We start from the raw sequence: 6,000 nt of genomic DNA, 5'->3' as shown, positions 1-6,000 counted from the left end.
TCCCCGTGATGCAGTTCCGTGAGCAGAATCAGGGTTCATGGTCCAGGCCTAACTTTGCAGTGTCCACATGCTTTCAAGTGCGCTGGATTCTTGATGGAGCCTTGATTTCGCAGCGCTCAAATGCTTTCCAAGGCCAGTTGGGTCCCTATTAAGTGCCAGGAGCTGTGTTTGGGCACTGTTGCCTGCACGCCCACGTTTAATCCTCCAGGCGCCCCTTGCAGGTTGGAATTCCTTTCCAGTTGTACAGTCTCATCCGGGAGCTCAGAGAGGTTAAGTGACTTGCTCAAGTCACAGGGTTGCTGATGGCGGCTCCTTATTTCCAAACCCCTGTTGTTTCTGCTGTCAGGAGCCCCTTCACAGGCCCTTCTCATTTATTGAGGAGCTCCAGAAAATGAGGAAAAAGGAGCAGACTGCGTTACACCTACACTGCATCTCACTACTCCCGGGGGCTCCTCTTGGCATAACTGCAACCCTGGGCCTGTTCTAAACTGTCTTCATTTCAGAGCAAGGGCCAGCACACTTTTCTCTGTAAAGGTGCGCGCAGGGAATAGTGAGGCTTTGTGAACCTTGTAGTCTCCATGGCAACTAGTCACCTGTGTTGTTGTAGTGGGAAAGCAGCCACAGACAGTAGGGTCATGAATGAGCACGGTTGTGTGCCAATAAAACTTTATTTATCAGAACAGGCCACGGCTGGGTTTGCTCGTCGGCCTGAAGCGGTGCACGGGCTGTATTTTGCTGCCCCCGCATCAGCGGGAGGGCCAGCTTGCGGTAGAGGCGTGCCAGGAAGAGCCTCACTGAGTGGGCACATCGTGTTGGTGTGAGACCCGAGGCTCAGGGTGCAGGCTGACGGCTGAGGAGCCACGTCGGGTTTGCGGACATGAGTGATCCGCAGTTGCAGCTCATACTGTGTTTAAGATCTTCCAACTTGGCTGCTTACATTTAAAAGTTGAGAGGCTTCACATAAAATCATCTGAAATTTTTGCACCATAGGAAGAAATTGTCTTCCTTTATGGGAGGATCCGTCACATTTCCTCGTGACAACAGGCAGCTGGAGACCGACCGCTGGGGGCTTCTAGGTGAGCAGGGCCCGAGAGTGCGGTGGTTTGTCACAACCTGCGTGTGACTCCCTTTGCACATTTAAGTTACCTGCTGTTGGATTTTGTGATCCATGCTTTAAGGATTCCTGTTGTGCCAGTGAGATCTAAATCCCCATTCCTGGGGAGGCCTTGGCTAGCTATCTGTCTGTCTATTTTTTTCTTATTGCTTCCTAATGTCTGGGCAGAGAGTGGTGATGCTGGAATAATGCCAGGGGATGCCAGGGGCCCAAAGCAGTGTAGGATGGCTTTCCAGGGCTGTGGGAAGAGAGAAAGGCCAGGGGTGGGTGTAAGTCCCATCCTAGAGAGCTCCAAGGATGCAAACCACAGAAGCCAAGGAAGTGAGAGACAATGAAAAAGTCTGCAGATGGGAAGGAGTGAGCAGTGACCTAGGGCAGAGCTAGCAGAGGGTCAGACACCTGTGGCAATGGGGCTGGGCTCTGAAGGGTTTCCATTAGCTGCCAGCTCGCCAGTGTGCGGGTGGATTAGCCTTGTTTAAAGACCAGGATTGAGACAGGCAGTTATTAAATCCTCATGCTGCTTCCCCAGACCTTCTTTATTCCCTGCAGGGCTTTATCTGCCCCCCTCTGTTGCCTGTCTCTGTGTTAGGGATTGTCCATGCTTTGTGCTACATTAATGAATACGACCTGTCTTAACAGCGTGCCTGGCACACAGTAAGCGTTGGTTAAATGTGTTTGCTGTCTGCCCATACCCGCGTTTCTCCATCTCCTCACCCTTCCTCTCCTCCAGGGCTGGCTTCTTAGGGAGAAGGGTCTCTCCTCCTTGCCAAAGCTTAACCTTCCTCTTGTTTCTTTCCTCTCCCAGCCATGTCTCCCTCTTTCTTGCCTCCTTCTGTTTTACTTTCAAATCTGCTCATGTCTCCCTGCCCCAAATTGAAAAAGGAAGGGCTGACCTCCATCAAAAAGGGAAGCCCCTTATGCTTCTGTTGTGCTGCCCCCTTTTCCATTACTCGCAAACTTCTCGAAAGGGTAGTGAGTTTAGGCCCCGTGTCAGTGGTAACTTGTTCGTTAATCCCTTTCTGGCTATTGCCCTGCACTGTCCTGCACCAGCTGTCCTGGGGATCTCTGCATGCCACAGGTATAATTTCACATCCGGTGTGCTTTTCCTCAGCTGACAAACGACTGGTTAATAATACAATAATCGTTCAAATAATAAAGATTGGAATCCTCTACACACTGTGCTTTCACATATGTGCTCTCATGTAACCTTCATGATCTCCTTTGAAAGCAGATAGTTTACATCTTATTTTTTGGTGAAGATAGGGACTCTGAGAGGATAAGTGACAGGGTCCCCAGGGTCACCCCGTAAGTCTCAGTCCCCTTACCTGCCCCTCCCCGTTCTCCTACAGCGAATACTGTCTTACGCTTCTCCTCCTTCTTCTCTGACCGCGACTTCCCTTCTCTGTTGCTTGGATCTCTTCTTCTTCTTGCTCCTGGGACTTTTTGTCTCTGTACAGGCTCAGCAGTTCCCATGGCTTTAACTTTTGTCTGCAAGACGGAATTTGAAATCTCTGCTCTGTCACCGTGTGTCCTCAAACTAGTTACTTCCCCTCTTCGGGTCTCAGATTCCTTGTTTGAAATATAAGGGCATTCGGTGGTTGATACATGCTTTGCTCTAGAGCTTTAACTTCAGATGAGATGAAGAATGCTAAAGGAATTTCTAAACAAAAATAAATATAAGAAAGTGTGAGATCTAGTAAGTTCAGCAAGGTTCAAAGTGAAGTCAAAAAATCAATTGTATTTCTATGTAATAATGCAAAAACCAAAAATGAAATTATGTAAACAATTCCATTTAAATATCATTAAAAAGGATAAACTACTTAGGGATACAGTTAACAAAAGAAGTGCAAGACATACACCGAGAACTGGAAAACACTGTGAAAAGAAATTAAAGAAGATGTAAATAAATGGAGAGACATCCTATGCTTGTGGATCAGAAGATTTAATCTTGTTAGGATGGCACTATTTCCCAAATAGATCTACAAATTCAGCAATCCCTATCAAAAATCTCAGCTCCCTTTTATTTAGTGTGAAAATTGATGATCTGATTCTAAAATTCAAATGGAACTGCAAGAGACCCAGAATAGTCAAGACACTCTGCAAAACGAAAAAAGGTAGAAGTCTCATACTTCTTGATTTCAAAACTTGGTACAGGAATCAGAACAATGTGATAATGACATAAGATCAATGGAATAGAATTGATAGGCCAGAAATAAACCCATACACCTATGGCCATTTATTTTATTTTTTTTTACAGGGATGCCAAGACAATTCAGTGGCTAAAGAATTGTCTTTTCAACAAGTGATGCTGAGACAACTGGATATCCACATGCAAAAAAAAAGGAAAAAAAAAAAAAGGAAAAACCTCATGTGATACACAGAAATTAAATTGCATAAAAAATGTGAGGGCTGAAACTATACAATTGTTAGAAGAAAACACAGAATGAATCTTAGTGACCTTGAGTTAGGCAATGGTTTCTTACATACAACCGCAAAAATATAAACAACAAAAGAAAAACTAGATAAATTGGACTTTGTCAAAATTAAGAACTAAGTTAAGCAACATTATCAAGAGTGCAGACATAGCCTGCAGAATGGATAAAATGTTTGCGAGCCATGTAACAGCCCTATGTGCAGAGAAAGTATATAATATGCATAGAAATACACATCCATGTATGTTACAACTCAGGAATAAAAGATAACCTGATTAAAAAGGAGCTAAGGGTCTAAACAAACATTTCTCAAAGCAAGATATGCCAGTGTCCAATAAACACATTAAAAGATGGTCAACATCATTAGTAGTTAGGGAAATGCAAATCAAAATCACAATGAGATACTGCTTCAAACCCATTAGGAAGGCTATCTTTAAAAAGACAATGACAGGTATTGGTGAGGATGTGGAGAAATTGGAACCTTCATACACTGCTGCTGGTGGGAACGTAAAGTGGTGCAACCCTTAGGAGAACAGTCTAGTGGTTCCTCAAAAGTCAAACAGAGCTACTGTATGATCCAGCAATTCTGCTTCAGGGTATTCAAGAGAAATGAAAACATACGTCCACAGAAAAACCATTACGAATGTTCATAGCAGCATTATTCACAATAACCAAAAGGGGAATAGATAAACAAAATATGCTATATCCATACAATGGAATATTATTCGGCAATAAAAAGAAATACTGAAGTTCTCGTACATGCTACATTGTGGACGACCCTTGAAAATATTATACTTAAAGAGCCAGTCACAGAAGAACGCATATTGTATGAATTCATTGAAACGAAATGGTCAGAATAGGCAAATCTGTGAAGTCAGATAGTAGGTTAGTGCTTGCCTAGGGCTGGGGGGTGTGGAGGGGAAGGAGGAGTAAGTATTAATGGGCTAAGGGTCTCTTTCTGGTGATGAAAATGTTCTAAACTTATAGTCATGGTTGCAAAACTTCATGAATGTGCTGAAAACCCTTGATGTTCACACCTTAAATGGGTGAACTGTGTGGCACATGCGTGATATGTCGCTGAAGCTGTTCAAAGTCAATATCTAAAGATGGCGATGGGGATTCATGTCATCATTCATACAGTCGCCTCGGGACGCATGTGGTTGGGGCCTCAGAGGCATCTTTCCTAAGAAGGCAGTGGCTGGCCTGGGCCTCACAGCTGCTTACAGCCTGGACCATGTGCGTGGTGGTCCAGGGTAGAAAAATGTCGCTCAGAGTCCCCACTCTGCTGCTCTCCAGCTGTGTGACAGCGGCCACGGTTTTGGACCTAAGTTAGAATTTCCCTTCTGCAAACAAGAACGAGGGTGCTGTGTGAACAGTGCTGAAACAAGGGCAATACTTAGATGCGTTCAGCACAAAGCCGGGCGTGTTCTGTGTGCGTGGTAAGTGGTATTTCCGTCTTTGATTTCAGAAAAGCTGTGGCAGCTCCTCCACCACGAATGGGGCCCGTAGGGATTACGGTGTGGGGTTATGTGGCCACAGTTTGGGGTAGAGGGGAGGCTGGCCAGGCCCACACTTCTTTCCATCAGGTGTGCTGGGGTCTTCAGAGCTCTCCAGGCTGTACATTACACCCCCGTGGCTTATTTGTTTTATACCTGGAAATTTGAACCTCTTACTCCCCTTCACATTCCCCCCCCCCCGCCTTTAAAAAAGTTTCAATTACAGTTGACATTAAGTATTATATTAATGTCAGGTGTAAACCTGAAACTTATGTAATACTGTATGTTAGCTACATTTTAATTAAAAAATCTTAAACAGAATTTAATAAATTAAAAAAAAAAAGAGCTCTTCAGGGTCATGAAAAGATCCCATCAAAAGGTACCCTGAGCCTTCTCAATGGATTGCTTACTGTATAAAAGTAATTAAATGGACGCCATGGAGTAGTTTTCAGAGCCTGGAACCTTTTTTCCCAGAAGCCCTTGAGGGTTGGAACAGAGGGTTTTCCCAGGAGGCGTGTACAGGGCCAGGACAGCGGGACAAGAAGTGATTGGAGTTTTATTCCTGACTTTGCTCCATCGGTAGCAGTGGGGTCGGAAATGACTTGTGTCCACCCTGTAGGCCCGTTTTCCCTTCTACAAAAGGGGATTACGGTGCCCCAGCCTCTTTGCCTCTGGGACAGTGACGGTTGGGAGACAGTCTGAAGCACTCTGACCGCTTTGGAAAGAAGACCTCAAATGCAAACAAGGTTTTATTAGCAGCATTATTGTTTTCTACTTGTAATTTCTGTAATTTGGTGGTACTGTGTAATTACAACATAAAGACATAATTATTTGGGCCTTGCCTGGCGAGTCACATGGCCATTCCATTTGGATTTTAAGTACAATATCATTGCACAATAACCCACAGAAATCTGCATTTAATTGCAGTGGCCGACTTGCCTCTCATCACCCACCCCCT

Source organism: Rhinolophus sinicus, linkage group LG13, assembly GCF_036562045.2.
Source record: "Rhinolophus sinicus isolate RSC01 linkage group LG13, ASM3656204v1, whole genome shotgun sequence".
Lineage (NCBI taxonomy): Eukaryota > Metazoa > Chordata > Mammalia > Chiroptera > Rhinolophidae > Rhinolophus > Rhinolophus sinicus.
This window is presented reverse-complemented; position numbering follows the sequence as displayed.